Source organism: Ischnura elegans (genome assembly GCF_921293095.1).
Source record: "Ischnura elegans chromosome 13 unlocalized genomic scaffold, ioIscEleg1.1 SUPER_13_unloc_2, whole genome shotgun sequence".
NCBI lineage: Eukaryota > Metazoa > Arthropoda > Insecta > Odonata > Coenagrionidae > Ischnura > Ischnura elegans.
Window position 1 is genome coordinate 10,689,106 of NW_025791658.1, and position 19,702 is coordinate 10,708,807.

Genomic DNA, 19,702 nt, shown 5'->3' on the forward strand with positions numbered 1-19,702 from the left:
CACTTGTAGAGCGGTGAATTCGAAAAGGAGATAGCTGTAGCGTCGGAGATTCATGTTTCTTGCATGTGGAGACAGGATTTTTATCCTTCTCGTTGCAAATGAATAGTTCTCTTTTACAATTCATTCATCTTTGGGTGTGCACTTGCTAACATGCGTATACACACGCGCCGCCACTGGTTAGAAGGAAACTGAATGACCTGATATTTTTACATGAATTATGTCATAGTATGATATGTTGTACTTGTCTTAATAATATTAGTTTTGATCGTTCGGTTACCTCAGAAAGGAATTGCAACATTATCTTTGTAGTCTTCTGTAGAAACAATATTACTTATAGCAATCTTATTAACACCAGTTTATGGTTATTTGACAGAGCATCACATGAAATTGGCTGGGTTTTGAATTTAAATTGGGTGTCACAGTTACAGTGCAACCTCGATATAACGACACCCCACGGTGCACGAATAAACACTCGCTATAGCGAATTGTCGCTTTACCAGAGGTGGAGCAAATAATAGCCAATATACCTGTTGCGAACAGATATACAGGAACAGGAGTGGTGCGGCGACAGATAAACATCTATCCGATAAACGTAAGCGTAAATCCAGACGAAAGGCGATGTTTTTTTGCATCACTAAATTTCCTTACTCAAATAACGACTAACTATTCAAACAATTTATAAGCGCCGCACTGAATAAAAATCATGCAAAGCGTTGTTTCGTCAATCATTACATTTATCGAACGACAGACGGGGGTGTCGCTATAGCCCGTACTCGCTTTAACGAGGTTCCACTGTAAATAATAATCCGTTGAATGAGTTATTGTAACTGTCTACGGGGAAAGGAATTTGGGGACTAAGTTTCTTTGCCCACTATTACATTTCAAAGTCGAAATGAAACTTGGCATTGCCTTGGATAGGTGAAAGTCGTCCATTTCTTGTCTGAAAGCAGTATTTTCTGTGACTATGTATGATTTCGAATTGACTACTGAATTGACACCTGGAATCAATCAAAATAAGCTAATAATATATACCATAATGCATATATTACTAATTTACATCGTGGGACGCTGTTAAAAATCGTTCGTTCAATGGTACAGTAGGTTCATCCTCCTTGCTATTGAAACTTAACGTCAATCTTGAGTTACTATACTCAGCAACTTTAGGTAAATTGTTCAATAGCACATCGTGCGCAGAAGAAAAAAACACATTTATCAGAGTAACACGGGCAAATACCATCCCATTCATAATAATGGCAATGTAAATATTGAGTATGTAATATTGAAAATGTCGAAAACCGCGATCACGGATATCGGATACTTTGATGCATTGGATATAAGCTAATTTTCTACTTTTTTCTGCGTAACCTGACACATGAACGATTTTCAATTGAAATAACCATATATTAATAGCTATAACATGTAAAACCAACGTATCTCCATTAAAATCATCCTAAGCAAGAGCTTTCTGCTCCTACCTACGTGCGGGAACAACAGTCATCGCCTCGCTTTGAAACAATTCCACTTGTGCTGCAGGTATTACAGGGTCGTAGAATTAAAGAATATTTAACCTCAAGTAAGGGTAATAATTGCTTTGAAACCAAAAAGTAGGTATCACCCCGTAACTAGTCAATAAAACAGTGTAAAGGTCTCATGTACGCTATTCCTCATACATAGCACTAACGCGTCATGACCATCGTTCCTCTGTTTCGAGCGTTCTCCGTCAGGTGGTGTCTCCCTTGGCTGGAATCGTGAATAGATGGCATTTGGCGGCAACTTCGGATATTATGTGAATATCTTAGCGATATTGTTGGATGAAAATTGGATATTACAGTTGGATATTATAGATATTGTATGGAATTCAATTGCTACTTGGGTGGGAATATTCGTGGACTATCCTGGGAATATTCCTGGACTACGCTAAGAAAATTCCTGAAATATCCCAGGTAAATTCCTATTAGAATATCCCGGGAATATTCCTGAACTATGCTGGGAATATTCCTGTAGGAATGCGTTAAATTAGAAAGAAATATTCGGTATTAATATGCTTCTTGTAGTATTTGTTAGCACAATTCTTAAGTTGGTTCTTCCTATCTGCATATCTTCATAGCATACTTTTATAGGTTTTCAAGATACAAGTTTTTACTGTGTTGTTATTACGACGATCCACCAATTCATATTACTATTTAATGAAGAATTTGATGGATGGTTTAGTAATTGCCTAGCTTAGGCTCCACGTACGTACATTTTCACCTTAGAATTTTAATTTAATTTGCATATTCTTTTAAAATTTATATTATTTTTTATACTTATATGATAAATACGTATGTTTGAGACATGGATACTGCTAGTTAGTGACTTTGTTTTCACAAATGAAGTCATGGCATTACTAGGATCACCACTGTTAAGGGTCACTATTAATGTTTATTTCAATATAAATCTGAAAACGTTAGCAAAAAAACGTGAGAATGGAAGAGCGACTACGAGGTACTAGTAGGTAGGTCGAGTTAGAAAAGTTGATAAGGACTTCTTGTCGTCACTGTACCGAGAAATAAACAAATGAAAAGATGAAGATGATGGGATGTGCAGATGTTGAATATAATTCATGAGTCAATCCATGCATTCATTCCAAACTCAGCATTTTTGTATGTATTCTAATCTTTGGCATAAACTGGCATGCCTGAAAACACTGTACGAAATGACGTCACAGCTCTGAAAATATGGCTGCCTGGTGTTTCAGCACAGCATTAATTTTGTAAATTTAAATGATAAATATCTCCCTTAGAAAGTACTTTCTCTACACTATTCTCAGACTCAGGATTTAGCCTAATTAGTGTTTAAAATGTAGGTGCCTTTCTATATTCGTATCATTAATTCAAATATCGGCCCTGATTTAAATGAAGAATTCTTTTTCCTTATATTACTATTTAACTTACCCTCCTACGAAAAAATAATTTTTCTTATCGATTTTTGGCCCTTACCCAGTGAGAAATGCGTGGTGGAATCCACGTGGAACCCACGTGGAATCCACGTTGAGTGGTGGATATTTGGTGGTGGTGGCTATTGAGTGGTTGGACCCACGTGGAATCCACGTTGATTTCAAGTGGATTTGTGGTGATTAGCATAAAATGTTAAACAGAATTTCTAATTTGTGGAACTTAACTCTCTGGTGACATTGTGTCATTTATCATCCTGAAACCACGCTAGTTATGTGAAAATGTATCGCACATTCTATTTTTATATAATTCGTGGAAAGGCAGCCATGAGAGCACATGAAAAATCGTAGACACATATATAGAAGGTTTAGATATAGAGTGGTTGAGGTTTTAATGGTTTTAGGACAGCACCTACTGCTGTTTTAATTTTTCCACCAAATTTCCACGTGGGTTCCACGTTGATTCCACGACCAAAAACACGTGGTATCCACGTTAATTCTCCACGTGGGTTCCACGTGGATTCCACCACCCATTTCTCACTGGGTAGTGACCTAATGAATATCCATTATTTAATTGCCGCAACTTCTGGGCTATTTAAGGTTTGAAACGTGAGCGCAAATAAGTGGAGTTACATTTTTGTCCAGCCAAAGCACTAATCTGACCTCCATTTCCTTGACAAAAAGGTTTTGTCGACGTATTTGTTCTTCCTTTGAATTAATGTGTACACAAGCTGAGTTCTGAATATCTCAATGTTTCAAAAAGTTATTTACATTTAGCCTGTAAAGATGTTTCAGTCTGTCTCTGTATCTGTAGATATCTGTAACATATCAACAATTGTTTGTATGTATTATTGTATTCTTTGTGTGTTGATTTCAATTGATGACTGATGACAATTTCCTTTTGTTGAAAGTTGCATATTTAATTTGTAAAATGTCAATTTTAATAAATGGTATTATTTTACTTATAACTTAATTATTTTCCTTAGTATTGATATAATTCTATTTTAAGGTTTTAACTTAAGGTAATGAAAAAGAGGGCATGGTTACTTGGATTTTGAAATTTGTTGTTGGCTTAAGCCTATGCCGAGCTGATACTGGATTGCTACCTGGGTAGTTACTTGGACTCTGATGAGTACCGTATTCCTCCGAATATAGTCCCCCTCTGAATACAGTCCCCTCCTAATATTGAGGCTTGAGTTTTAGGAAAAAAATTAAAAAAATGGGTTTGAATATAGCCCCCCCCTTAACTTTTATCACGGCCATTTTTTGAAAAAAAAGGGGGCCCTATTCAGACATATACGGTATATGAGGCTCTGATATCTGTTTGGATATCAATTTCAGATAGAGATAACTTCCATCTTGATTTATCGTCTTGCGTACTCTGTATCCTTTTATGCTTCTAGTTAGTTGAAATAATTTGATTTCATCTAATTCCATACATATGATAATGCTTCTAGTAATTCAGGGTGCTCCAAATTTCTTTTGCATAACTGAATTATTGAAATGATTGTATGTTGCTTTCTAGTTTCTTTTATTATTTCTACAAAAGCACCGAGGTCATTTCAATCCTAAGCTAATGGTGACTTATTTTCAGATAAATATGTCACATACAATAATAGATTGGGGTATGTCTCCTCGATACTGTTTCTAGTGCTGGGCCTGTGTCGCCTTCATTTCGAGTCTATTTCGGACATAAGTTGATTTCATGTCGGGCCACTTTAAGGTCCAATGTCAGGCTGACAGCGTTTTGATGTCGGACCGAAGTCTGTTTGGTGTCAGGCTGAAGTCTGTTTGATGTCGAGCCAATGTCAGTTTGACGTCGGGGCCGACAACAGTTTGATGTCGGGGACAAAGTTGGTTTTTTGTCGTGCTGAAGTCGGTTTGACGTCGAACCGAAGTCAGTTCGATGTAGGTCCGACGTCGCTTTGCGTGTCGGCTGTAGCCTGGCTAAACGTTATCATTTCGACGATGGACCGACTTCGGTTCCCGACGTCGGATCGACGTGTAGACGACCTATGTCGCCGTCGTATCGACGTTGGACCGACATCAAAATGATACCTGGGTGGTAAGGTTATAAACCTTGAAAGGAGAGAGCCCAACTACCCTCTGAGTCCGTGATAATGCCGAGTCCCAGCTACGAAGGGTCGAAAAGGTTGGTGCTGAAAGAGCGCGATCGACAGCGAGACCCTTCTTAACGAATGCCCTGCAAAAATTCTCCGTACGGAGGGGACGGGAGAGTCTCTTGGGGCTCAGTGCAGCAGTCATGCTGAGGCAAAAACTCCACCATTTCGAAAGGGATAATGGTGAGTGGAAAGCAGTCAACATTTCTATTCACTCTCATTTTGATGCCTTTAAAGCTTAAAGCGATCTGGTCGATGGACATAGGCAGTATTAATGTTTAATATCAACAATTTAAATCAAGAATTATTGAAAATGTTAAATAACTGCCTGCACTCTGTCACATTTTAAATCGAAATCAGAAGCCATAGCTAAAAGCAGGGAATTTCAAAATACACAGGATATTAAGAAGGCATCATTCAGGGCAATTTCCACTTTGGAGAGGTTTAATTAGGGACCCAAATCTAGGTATATACACACATTTTAAAATTACAGTATTTAAAAGTAATATTTGTGGAAAGTGAACTGAAAATATCAGTTTCCATCACGTGAATCAAATTTTAAGTGGAGATAAATCCAGCACGGACTTTACATGGCTCTTAACATACTAGTAATTAAGAAGGTAATCATGATTTACTCACCTTAACAGGATTGGCAGGAGAAATCATCTTGCACTTGCTGGAATAATGGATGAATGCCAAGTTCAAGACGGATCCAGGATTTTTGGAGCCAGATGTTTCAATTTTGATATTTTCGAATCCAAATGCATTTTCAAATTCCTGCAATTAAACCAAGTCATTAGTCAAGTTTATTCTGGGTACATACAATCAATGGAATGATTTTAGATTTTCATACACAATTTAATATACCTCTTCACAATGATCAGAAAATACTAACATTCCTATCACTGTACATACTCAACTATGCCTCTTTTGTTAAGAAAAACCTTGATTACTTTCCAAAAAATAGTTCTCTCCATAATCACGCTACCAGAACCACCAATGACATTCACCTCAAACACTACCCTAGCACTTTCTGCCAAAAAGGACCCCTTTTCTCCCTATCAAAATTATACAACAAACTACCGTATGATATCAAATGTCTTCCACCTACACCATTCAAGAATGCTTTTAAGAAATATTTAATGGAAAACAGCTACTATAGCCTGAAGGATTTTATGTTGGGCTCTGAGTAATCTTAGCCCATCAACCACAAAAATTGTAACTTTTTCCTTTAAACTGTAAGAATTGTAAATATTATATCACTTCATTTATTTGTAACTATCCTTTAATTCCTAGTCCTTTCCCTTGGGCTACAACCTTGTCGCGGTGGAAAGGCTTGCCCGCTCCTATGACCCCTAGAGCAGCACAGGCGGGATTAATTCTAAATTATTCCCGGTAGGGCCACCCATGCCAGATAGGTCGAAGGGTAGGAGCCAGACGAAAGGTAGTCCGCGTGATGGTGTCACGTAAAAAACACTGTTGGAATGGAAGTGGGAAACCCTACCAACTAACTCTTCCCTGAACACATGGAGTACAACCAAATGAGCCTCGGAATCTCATCGCCCGGGACCCGTCCGCAAAGGGCGGGTGTCGGGCACGGCAGCGAGGTTGGCAAGGTCCTCGGGGTCGCCAACATGTGAAATCCTTGCAGAGAATTATCATCATCAACATCAGTGGCAGCAGCAATGAAGAAAGAAGAAAAGAAGACCAAGATGATGGAGAAGAAGATGTCTGCTATAAATGTGGGGACGTGGAATGTGAGGATTATGATGAGGGCGGGAAAGTTAGAAAATATCAAAAGGGAAATGGATAAAGGGAGGATAGATATCTTAGGATTATGCGAGGTGAGGTGGAGGGATGGGTGGGACTATTGGAGTGATGGGTATAGGGTTATACATAGTGGAGGGGAAGACAGCCAGCGAGGGGTAGCTTTAGTATTAAACGGGAAGATGGGTAAGCGTGTGGTAGGTATAGACCAGGTAAGCGATAGGATTCTGGTGGTAGAAATTGAGGCGCGGCCCACCAACCTTGTGGTGGTCCAGGTTTACATGCCCACTAGCAATCATAGGGAGGAAGAAGTAGACGAGGTGTATGAACAGCTCGAGGAAATAATTAGAGACACACCGGGTAAGAAAAATCTGGTAGTGATGGGGGACTGGAACGCCTCAGTCGGGGAAGGGAGGGATGGAAACGAAATAGGAGATTTTGGTCTAGGAATACGGAACGACAGGGGAGAGAAAGCAGCAGAATTTTGTAGGAGAAACAAATTATTCATCACAAACACGTGGTTCAATCATCATAAAGGGCGAAGGTACACGTGGAAAAGTCCAGGGGATGCGGGGAGATATCAGATAGACTACATTATGGTAAGACAGAGGTTTAGGAACAGTGTGAAAAACTCGCGCAGCTTCCCTGCAGCGGATGCGGATTCGGACCACAATCTAGTGCTCATGAAATGCAACGTAAGATTCAAAAGACTTATGAAAGTTAGAAAGGCGAAGAAATGGAACGTAGAAGCCCTGAAGGGGAGTATGAGGAGAGAATATCAGGAACTAGTGGACATTAGTATACGGGAGATTGAAAGTTCTAAGAATGTTGAGGAAAGATGGGATAATATTAAAACGGGAATAGTCAAAGCAGCGGAGAAGTCAATTGGTTACGTTGACAGTAGAAGGATAAAGAAGCCGTGGATAACGGAGGCAATGGTAAATGAAATGGAGGAGAGGAGGAAGTGGAAGAACGTGGACACAGAACAGGGCAAAAGAATGTATAAGGAATTGAATAATCGATTACGACGTGAAACTAAGAGGGCAAGGGAGGCTTGGTGGAAAAGACAGTGCGAGGAAATGGAAAAGTTCCAGAAGGATGGAGAAGTACGCCAAAGTTAAGTCGATATTGGTCGGCAAAAGAGGACAAGCCATGTCTAAAATTAAGGCTAAAGGTGGGAGGATGCTAACCGAGCGAGAAGAGGTACAGGGTAGGTGGAAGGAATACGTGGAGGACCTGTATGAAGGAACGAACAGACCAGAGAGATTGACTCTTGAGGAGGAAAGTGCAGTGGAGGAGGATAATCTTGGGCCGGAGATATTAGATTCAGAAATAGAGAGATCACTCCGTGATATGAAGGCTAGGAAAGCAGTAGGCGTGGAAAACATCCCGTGTGAGCCTCTGAAGAATCTAGGGAAGGAAGGTAAGAAAAGGTTTTTCGAACTAGTGCGCAAGATCTATGAGGAGGGTTGTTGGCCGGAGGATTTCGTGAAGACGGTTTTAATTCCGCTTCCGAAAAAGAAGAAAGCTGTGGAATGCGGAGATTATAGGACTATCAGCCTAATATCCCATGCGGCTAAAGTAGTGCTGAGGATATTGAACAGACGAATGGAGGCGAGGGCAAACGAGTATTTGGGCGAAGATCAATTTGGTTTCAGAAAAGGGAAGTCAACTCGTGATGCAATAGCAATAATGAGGGCCCTCGTGGAGAGGAATCTAGAATATGAGCAGGACGTATATGTGTGTTTCGTAGATTTTGAAAAAGCGTTTGATAGGGTGAACTGGGTAAAGTTAATGGATATTCTCAAGAGAATAGGTGTAGACTGGAGGGATAGACGACTGATTTGTAACCTGTATATGGCCCAGACTGCGCAAGTGAGGATAGCGGACGGAGAATCTGGGTGGGCAAGCATTGGCCGAGGTGTGAGGCAAGGCTGTCCTCTATCGCCACTGCTCTCTAACGTGTATGCTGAAGAGATGGTAAGGGCAGCGTGGGATGAGTTAGAAGCTGGGATAAAAGTGGGAGGAATGATGTTCAAATCAGTGAGATTCGCGGATGACCAGGCGTTGATCAGTCAGTCAGCAAGGGGGCTTCAGGCCCTAGTGGATGCGTTATACGAACGTTGCGAGGAGTTTGGGATGAGGATTAATCACAAGAAAACTAAGGTAATGCGGTTTTGTAAAGCATCACTAGCGAGGAATGTGAGACTCAAGATAAAGGTGGGTGGTGAAAAACTTGAGCAGGTTGAGCAATTCAATTATTTAGGCAGTACGTTAGAGGAAAACGGATACAGTAGTAAGGACATCAGGAAGAGAATAGCATTAGCGAAGGAGGCGTTCATGAGCAGGAAGGAGCTTCTGAGAGGATCGTTGTGTAAGAGTTTAAAGAAAAGGTTAGTGAAGAGTTTGGTTTGGAGTGTAGCTCTCTACGGTGCGGAAACGTGGACACTGAGGAAAGAAGACGAGAGAAGATTGGAGGCATTCGAGATGTGGGTATGGAGAAGAATGGAGAGGGTGAAATGGACGGAGAGGAAAAGGAACGACCAAGTGCTGGATATGGTTGGCGAGGAGAGGCAGCTTTTAGATGAGATACGGAGGAGACAGAAGGTATGGATGGAGTTAGTGCTTAGTGGTGAGGGGATGTTGAAAATGGTGCTAGAGGGTAGAATGTTAGGGAAACGAGGGAGGGGAAGGAGAAGAATAGGATTTTTAGATAGGTTGAAAGAGAGTAGGCCTTACTGTGAATTAAAGAAGGCAGTGCTGGAAGGAAAGGGAGGCTCCCAGATCACCTCTTTAGCATCCATGGAAACCTACCTTTATCGGTAGAATACTATAATAATAATCCTTTAATTATTTACTTTATTTTGACAACTTCCAATGTCACGGGAACATATGGGATCTCTTGGAACAATAAAAATTATTATTATTGTTATTCTGGGTACATATTATAAATGGAATGCTTTTCAGATCGTCATACACATTTTAATATTTTTATAAATTAATAGTGATGGGTCGGTTCGATTCCTCGATTCTCGGCCCAGAATCGGAATCGAAAATGAGTACTTGCCAATGTGAAAAATCTATTCCGATTCCAGTAGTATTTCAAACCACAAATTTAAATATGACTGCGTTTCCAACAGTCATTTGAATTTTCGCGCCGCGTTATCGTAACAACAAAACACATTATCTTCTAGGGATTTGCGAGTTTTCGAAAGTTCGAGTAGAGTCGAGTAGTTGGTACTCGACTCGAGTATTTCGAGTAGCATTGCAAATGTCGAGTCGAGTAAGTTACGGTTACATGGCTTTCGAGGGTAGTAGGTTCAGTAATCTGCCGACAGGAAGCGCTATCATGAAACTCATGTAATAATACTGTTTTTAAATCCGATAAGTCATTCCAATGCCTTGGCTTGGTAGTATCACCTTGCCGAACACACTATAGTTGTCGATTTGGGCGCCGAATATCTTTATGCCAGCCTACCGACCCGGCGCACACCGGTCCGAAATCCGAAAATGCTGGAATAAAGTCCAAAATCACCTTTTTGGAGATAGAGACTTGAAACTTAGCGTTAGTACTCATAAGTCATTACCAGATATATACTTCAATGCCATTTTACCTAAATACGACGCTTTAGTGATGATACAGTGGCCCAAACATGACCATTTTTTCAAAACCACACGCGATCTCGTTAATCCTCAAAATTTTTTTAATTTATCCAGGTGGTGTTGCGCTAATATGATTTTTATGGAATTAAAAATGCAAATCGATGGAATCGGTATCGGTAGAATCGGAATCGAAATGTCAGAATCGGAATCGGGATCGGAATCGATAAAATTTTGGAATCGACCCATCACTATAAATTAAAAATTATTTTATGGGCTTTCAAGTTGTTCTTTAAAAACATCTTTACATACTAAGGGCCTAAACTGTTACGCTTGGATTTTGAAATGAAAATAGGAAAAATCTTAAGATGAACCACTGACTGGTAGTGCAGTGAGAGGACCCCCTCAAAATATAAAAACACAATCACTTTCCTTCATAGAAGGAAAAAAAATATATAAAAATCACAAATTTCAAAAATTGAAAAATGAATCTTTGGAAAATGATTTTTTTCTATTACTAATGGTGTTAAAATTAGTTTATTACCCTCTCCTTTGTATCCCATTTTTTTATTTTCCCCCTGGTTTTCGACCCCCCTTAACAAAATTCCTGGCTACCCCCCTGCCATCGACTGATTTCAAATTTTCCCCACGCACATTTCCCCCAAATTTTACTTTCTGATAGCGTACTGACTTGTGTTTCACCCGAAAATGCTTCAGTATGGTGAGGAATATTTAGTATATCCTCCCGATAATAGGGTAGTTTCCTTCATCAAAGAAAGAGAAAGGCATCGATTGCAATCCGTTACCCACCGTTAGTGTATTCATAATGTGCAAATTATTTGATTTTAGAAATACCGGTTTAGATGAATGGCATTGGTCCATTTTTATCCTCATTTGAAAAGGGCCAGATTGGCGCCCATGCGATGCCCCTCCACTTGACGTCACAGGGACCTTTCTTTCAGGGACAGGGACAGTTTCTATAGGAGAAGATAGGAGTTATACATCGTCTGAGGTTACCAATGCATGCATGAGGCGCAGAGCTCAGGGAAACATGTCTTAATAATCACTTATTAAAACTGGCTAAGGTCGGAAAGTTTTCTTCATTTGATAAGCTATGAATAATCCTTATTTAAGCCAAGCGCTACCAGCCAGCAGGGCACTCAGCTACCCGCTAGCAACCTGCGTCATATCAGCGCTAAGCCTCGCCTCAAGGTCACCTCACAGGGCGGCAGTGGGGACCAGAAATACGTCGCACGGATAGATTTCCCGGCATTCATACTTATGCGTCGCGTTTTCGCTGGCTTGAAAATTTTCACTTTTCATTTAATCGCGAAAAATAGATATCGTCATTTAAAAATCTAACAGCGTGAAATACGTACTCCAGGAGTAATAATCTTTCGATTTAGGCAAGAAAAAAATAATAGAAACCACCCTATTTACGCCACAGTGCACGCACACGGTTCCCACTCTACCTGAATAATGAAATGAGAAAGTCCAACCAAGGCCATCTCCTGCCAAGGCCAAGGTCCTGAAAGGCCAACAGAGAGTTGTTTTTTTGCTTGAATTTCAATTTGTAATGTTATTACACTTTGGTTAGGATACCTGTGTCAAAACCAACCAAATGTTACGATACGAGTTGTCAGAACTTAGTCATCGATGTATATCGCTTGAATAATGCTGAATATTCAAATTAATCGTTGGTCATTGACTTACTTAATGAAATATAACTGCGTTGAAGCGTGGAACGTCAGAGGATAGGTGCCCCAGGGACAGCGGTGTCATACATAAATGTTTTGTGGGTAACCCCCAAAATAGAAAAAAAATTGGAAGGCAGAGGCTTAGCACTTAACGACTACGAGACTGTTTGCTATTTTTTTTTAATTTGAGTACACCGGGACTAGCCAGGGTGATATCTTTATAGTTTCTTAAGCGATTAGTTATTAGTAAGCTGAGGGACTTATACAAGGTAAGGATAAGAATTTTACAGAGGTGATATCTTTAAGGTACCCAAGGAGGAATGAAAAGTCATTATGACATCATCTTGATGTCATTTTCAAGTCATGGCTTGGTAGTCACGGTGACCTCAAAATGGTCCCGTGAAATGACATCTTTCTTGACTCATGATGATGTCAATATGACCTTAAATGACTACCTATCATTTTGACCTCATTTTGAACTCACTTTGACTATTTGTGACCAAACCTATTTGTTCTTCTAATAACAATTCATACTATAATTTCTGTATTTAGATTGTCATTTAGGGATAAATTAAACACTTCAGATATGAAACTCAACCTTTATTAGGATTTATTGCAACAAAAAACTGATAGGTTTTACAAGAAGAAATTCCTAAGGATTTGTTTTTAATTTTCCTTTTAATGTTCCTATTCTCCCTCTTCAAATAGAAATCAAGAAAAATCATCTACATTGGCCATTACAGTTGATTCTGTAGCATTTCCTTTCCCTTCAGTTGCCTCTAGTTGCTTAAGCAATTTTGTTGAACCACCGCTGAATCTTTGCCTTCTTCTTAATTACTTTACCCTGAGGGAAATTCTTCCATCGTGGGACTGCAAACAAAGGAAAAAATAACATCAAGAAGCTGAAAGTTTCTAATTTTGATGATACATTAAATAGAAAAATTGATACTAACTGCAAATAGCCTTATTGATGTAGGGTTTGTTGAACATAATTTTTCCAAGCTCTCCATCCCAATTGATGCAGCGAGCAAATTCATTCGTACACATATTTATGGCCTCATGGGCTGAAAACTCCATCAGTATGATCAACTGCAATTTGTCTAAGATGTTAAACCTGTGAGAAAGGAAACCAAAATAAATTTTAACTTTAACATATGGCACAAGAGGGGAAAATAGAAGGGTTAATTTGATGGATGATGTAGAGCGGATAACAGTCAATTTACTCACAAATGATTTGAAGAGAGATGAGGTTTTTAGGAGCTCTTCAAAGTTTTTTAAATCCTTCTCGTCATCCAGAGAAGTTTTGGCATGTTAGCTGCTTCAAACATCTCATCTTCTGGAGCAATATAAGCAAATCTTCATTTCCTTTTCCTCTCTTGTATGGTTGCAATCTCTTTTATCGTTTGTAAAAACAAGCGTAAATAATCCGAGAAATGGCACATTACAGTGAAACCATGACTAATAATGTATTCTCCATGAGTTAAACAAACGCTCCATTGTTGATTTCAAATGAAGACCGATATTTATTATTGGCTATTATTCCCTTAGTGACGCACGTACGAGCTCTCACCGATAATATTATTGAAAACGAGGAGAAGCTTAATTATTTCTTACGCAAATGTAGCAATCAGCGACGATGAGTTATTTAAAAAAAACCGCGGCGCATTCTAGTTTAGAAATGGCGCGTCACGGATTTCCTTCGAAATATTTTGGCGAAATAGGTTCGTTCCCGGGGACTTTCTTGCGGTAAAAGCGAGTAATAGACCATTTTTAAGGAACAATTATCATAAAACGTCATTTAATCTCGGACGAAAATCGATAAAAATATCGAGAACAAAAAAATCACGATGAATATCATCCAATATCCATTAAAATATCACGATATATATCATCCGATAGAAACATCGGAGCCCATAAAAATCGCCTACCGATAAAATACCACGATGTATCATTTCATAAAAAAATCTCCAGCCCGATAAAAATTTGCCTTCAGATAAAATATATCACATTATATAATTCGATGAAAAAATACCTCCTATTTAATATCGCGATGTACCATATATTTGTGAGTTTTTAACGCAACGATTTATGGTCTAGCATAAACGAAGGCCAACCCTATGCATATTCTAGCCATAATCATTTTCCCAAACTAATTTCCCGATGCCAAAACATGATAATTTATCGCGCGCGACGACGCGATCGGGTGATAAATCACGATGTTTTATCGCGGCTGCGGCTTTTATGAGACAATAAATCGTGATATTTTATTCGAGCAGCAAGTTTTATTGGACGATATTTCGTGATATTTTAGCAGTGGCGATTTTTTTATCGGATTATCTAGCGTAGTATTTTATCAAATGGCGATTTTTATCAGGCCCAATATTTCTTATCGGATGATATATCTTTATATTATATCGAAAGGGTATTTCTACCTTATAATAGTAGTTCCATAGTATTTTATCGGAAGACTATTTTTAACGATTCCGATATTTTTAATGGCTCAGTTAATTTATCGCACCCGATATTTTTATTGGACGATATATCGTGATATTTTATCGGTTCCAGTATTCTATCGGTCCCGATACTTTTATTGGGCCCTATTTATCGAACAATTATTTATCGATAATGTACAAAACTCAAATTAGTATTCCCGATATAATTAATTATCGCGATATTTCACGATATATATCGCCCAAGGCAGTCACGTCTTGGGGTACCAATAGGGGAAGGGAGGGAGGGGAAAATTTTAATTAAGGGGCGCCTTTTAAATTTAGGCCTAAAACCTGGCTATGCCACTGAGTGACCTATTGGATGTAGCCACTGACTATTGGCAGATGGGTCCCAGGAGTTCAAACCTGGGGTGAAACTTTGGGCTCCCCAAAATTAATAATTATCTGTAGAACTAGCCCAGGGAAAGGAACTGGCCCCCCTCCTTTAGATGTGATATTCGCATGCGCGGTTTTGTGATTAAGTGTCAGGGGTGAGCTCTACCCTCACCTTTCCAAACCAACCTTCAGGTTGGAATGCGGGGAGAGTGAGTATCGTAGAGAATATTTGACAATTTTTTTATAGATTCTCACTTTTAGTGAAAACTTGTACAAATGAATTCAAAGTCAAAATGATGTCACTTTGACATCAGAATGACCCGCAAAAAGTCACCTTTACAGTCCTGACTGAATAATGACTTTTTGTGGGTCATTTTGAGGTCAAAGTGATGTCATTTTGACTTTTCTTCCTCCTTGGGTAGTCACTTGCAATTCACTAATTGTGCGAAAAATCCACAGGGAAAAAAATCATTCGCCTTGACCAGGATTCGAACCAGGATCCCCCAATTTGCCGTGATTTAGTCAGTTAAGCTACAGAGGCATCATTCTCCCCTTTAGAAATTTAATCAGGATCTGACTTTATGGATATACCTAGTACTCTGTTCCGAAATGATTTGCTTTACTATAAACCTTTCCTGTCGTCTTTTAGGATCTTATCACACAGAATTTTAACATTATTTTTTTTAATCCGTTCTCGTGCCAAACACCCTTGAGGTGGCTCACAGGATATTACCAATAATTAAGCCCGTATGACAATTTCTATTTTATTGGCAGATAAATCGGCGCGCAATATTTTTAAAAATATTGGGCATCACGTGCTCTATTACACGTATCAATATCTACACCAATAGTCACTACCATAGTTTTATAATGTCCCGCTAGAAACGCCACTATATTTCGATGATTTTACGTTGCACAAGCATTTGTGTTATCTGTATGCTTCAATCAATTGTTAAAAAACTTCTTTCGTCCCTATTTTTAGACATGCTCGGAGAAAAACCAATATTTTTCAGCCAAACCGGATTATTGGGAAATCGGAATATACATGATTTTCATATAGTTTAGATCATTATCCATGGCCACTTAAAAAAAAAACGACGGAACAAATGAAAGCTGCGTTGCCAGGTCTTGCGCGCGTGACTTTGCTTCCTGGTAACCGGCACTGGCCCCGCACAGCTCCGTTTGGCAACATGGCATTAATAGAAGTTATTAACTATCACAAATATAAATATTTTTATAGTTTATGGATCGTAGAAATATTGATATAATGTAATATGTCAAAAATTTTTGTATATTACATTCTGTTCTTATATATATGTTTATATATACATATTTCCTTCTTTGTGTATAAATATTGTGTATCGTCTTATTCTCTGTATTTTTTATTGTTTGACACTTTTTCTAACATAGCCCTGAAGATGATTTAAGAAAATAAATCGAAACTTTGGCTGCTAACCTTGTACCTTGCTTGGCTTGTACCTTGCAACTGTACCCCTACAATTACATAGCTCAATAATAAGTAGTGACAGATTCAGTACGGGGCACTGTCAACACATGTGCTCCTCTACCCAAGGAGGAATGAAAAGTCATTATGACATCATCTTGATTTCATTTTCAAGTCATGGCTTGGTAGTCACGGTGACCTCAAAATGGTCCCGTGAAATGACATCTTTCTTGACTCATGATGATGTCAATATGACCTTAAATGACTACCTATCATTTTGACCTCATTTTGAACTCACTTTGACTATTTGTGACCAAACCTATTTGTTCTTCTAATAACGATTCATACTATAATTTCTGTATTTAGATTGTCATTTAGGGATAAATTAAACACTTCAGATATGAAACTCAACCTTTATTAGGATTTATTGCAACAAAAAACAGATAGATTTTACAAGAAGAAATTCCTCAGGATTTGTTTTTAATTTTCCTTTTAATGTTCCTTTTCTCCCTCTTCAAATAGAAATCGAGAAAAATCATCTACATTGGCCATTACAGTTGATTCTGTAGCATTTCCTTTCCCTTCAGTTGCCTCTAGTTGCTTAAGCAATTTTGTTGAACCACCGCTGAATCTTTGCCTTCTTCTTAATTAGGTACTTTACCCTGAGGGAAATTCTTCCATCGTGGGACTGCAAACAAAGGAAAAAAATAACATCAAGAAGCTGAAAGTTTCTAATTTTGATGATACATTAAATAAAAAAATTGATACTAACTGCAAATAGCCTTATTGATGTAGGGTTTGTTGAACATAATTTTTCCAAGCTCTCCATCCCAATTGATGCAGCAAGCAAATTCATTTGTACACATATTTCTGGTCACATGGGCTGAAATCAGTATAATCAACTGCAATTTGTCTAAGATGTTAAACCTGTGAGAAAGGAAACCGAAATAAATTTTAACTTTAACAAATGGCACAAGAAGGGAAAAAAAGGGTTAACTTGATGGATGATGTAGAGCGGATAACAGTCAATTTACTCACAAATGATTTGAAGAGAGATGAGGTTTATAAGAGCTCTTCAAAGTTGTTTAAATCCTTCTCGTCATCCAGAGAAGTTTTGGCATATTAATTGCTTCAAACATCTCATCTTCTGGAGCAATATAAAGCAAATTTTCATTTCCTTTTCCTCTCCTGTATGGTTGCAATCTCTTGTCTCGTTTGTAAAAACCAGCGTAAATAATCCGAGAAATGGCACATTACAGTGAAACAAATGCTCCATTGTTGATTTCAAATGAAGACAGATATTTATTATTGGCTATTATTCCCGTAGTGACGCACGTACGAGCTCTCACCGATAATATTATTGAAAACGAGGAGAAGCTTAATTATTTCTTACGCAAATGTAGCAATCAGCGACGATGAATTATTTAAAAAAACCGCGGCGCATTCTAGTTTAGAAATGGCGCGTCACGGATTTCCTTCGAAATATTTTGGCGAAATACGTTCGTTGCCTGGGACTTTCTTGCGGTAAAAGCGAGTAATAGACCATTTTTAAGGAACAATTATCATAAAACGTCATTAAATCTCGGACGAAAATCGATAAAATAATCGAGAACAAAAAAATCACGATGAATGTCATCCAATATCCAATGAAATATCACGATATATGTTTGTATCGGATGATATATACGTATATATCATCCGATACAAACATCAGAGCCCATAAAAATCGCCTACCGATAAAATACCACGATGTATCATTTCATAAAGAAATCTCCAGCCCGATAAAAATTTGCCTTCAGATAAAATATATCACGTTATATAATTCGATGAAAAAATACCTCCTATTTAATATCGCGATGTACCATACATTAGTGAGTTTTTAACGCACCGATTTATGGTCTAGCATAAACGAAGGCCAACCCTATGCATATTCTAGCCATAAAAATTTTCCCAAACTAATTTCCCGATGCCAAAACATGATAATTTTTCGCGCGCGACGACGCGATCGGGTGATAAATCACGATGTTTTATCGCGGCTGTGGCTTTTATGAGACAATAAATCGTGATATTTTATTCGAGCAGCAAGGTTTATTGGATGATATTTCGTGATAGTTTAGCAGTGGCGATTTTTTTATCGGATTATCTAGCGTAGTATTTTATCAAATGGCGATTTTTATCAGGCCCAATATTTGTTATCGGATGATATATCTTTATATTATATCGAAAGGATATTTCTACTTTATAATAGTAGTTCCGTAGTATTTTATCGGAAGACTATTTTTAACCATTCCGATATTTTTAATGGCTCAGTTAATTTATCGCACCCGATATTTTTATTGGACGATATATCGTGATATTTTATCGGTTCCAATATTCTATCGGTCCCGATACTTTTATTGGGCCCTATTTATCGGACAATTATTTATCGATAATTACCGATATAATTAATTATCGCGATATTTCACGATATATATCGCCCAGGGCAAGTGGCGCAGTCACGTCTTGGGGTACCAATAGGGGAAGGGAAGGAGGGGAGAATTTTAAGGGGCGCCGCCTTTTAAATTTAGGCCTAAAACCTGGCTATGCCACTGAGTGACCTATTGGATGTAGCCACTGATTATTGGCAGATGGGTCCCAGGAGTTCAAACCTGGGGTGAAACTTTGGGCTCCCCAAAATTAATAATGATATCTGTAGAACTAGCCCAGGGAAAGGAACTGGCCCCCTTCCTTAAGGTGTGCTATTCGCATGCGCGGTTGTGTGATTAAGTGTCAGGGGTGAGCTCTACCCTCACCTTTCCAAACCAACCTTCAGGTTGGAATGCGGGGAGAGTGAGTATCGTAGAGAATATTTGACAATTTTTTTTATAGATTCTCACTTTTAGTGAAAACTTGTACAAATGAATTCAAAGTCAAAATGATGTCACTTTGACATCAGAATGACCCGCAAAAAGTCACCTTTACAGTCCTGACTGAATAGTGACTTTTTGTGGGTCATTTTGAGGTCAAAGTGATGTCATTTTGACTTTTCTTCCTCCTTGGGTATGGTCCTTTTTCCGGTAACAGAAAATGAGGTATTGAAGTGCATAAATAGCCTGAAAGACAAACCATCAGTTGGGATAGACGATATTCCTTCCTTCATCCTAAAAAAATGCTCTAAAGCTATAATTAAGCCCTTAGCTTTCATAATAAATGAGTCCTTTAATAAGGATGAGTTTCCAAACTATTTAAAAATAGCTAAAATAAAACTGATCCACAAAAAAGGTGATGTGGACAATATAGGAAATTACCGGCCAGTATCCTTGCTGACTAATATATCT

General features: G+C 38.5%; 2 long non-coding RNA genes across 2 annotated transcripts; both read right to left on the reverse strand.

Annotated features, from left to right (window-relative positions):
- Window positions 1-12,837: 12,837 nt before the first annotated feature.
- On the reverse strand, window positions 12,838-13,497 carry LOC124172683. The gene is made up of 3 exons (XR_006868249.1): window positions 13,344-13,497; window positions 13,070-13,230; window positions 12,838-12,986 (listed from the first exon to the last, which is right to left on the reverse strand). It is a non-coding gene; the product is annotated as an uncharacterized LOC124172683 (long non-coding RNA).
- Window positions 13,498-16,858: 3,361 nt separating this feature from the next.
- On the reverse strand, window positions 16,859-18,031 carry LOC124172684. Its single transcript, XR_006868250.1, has 2 exons — window positions 17,158-18,031; window positions 16,859-17,073 (listed from the first exon to the last, which is right to left on the reverse strand). It is a non-coding gene; the product is annotated as an uncharacterized LOC124172684 (long non-coding RNA).
- Between the last annotated feature and the right edge of the window lie 1,671 nt (window positions 18,032-19,702).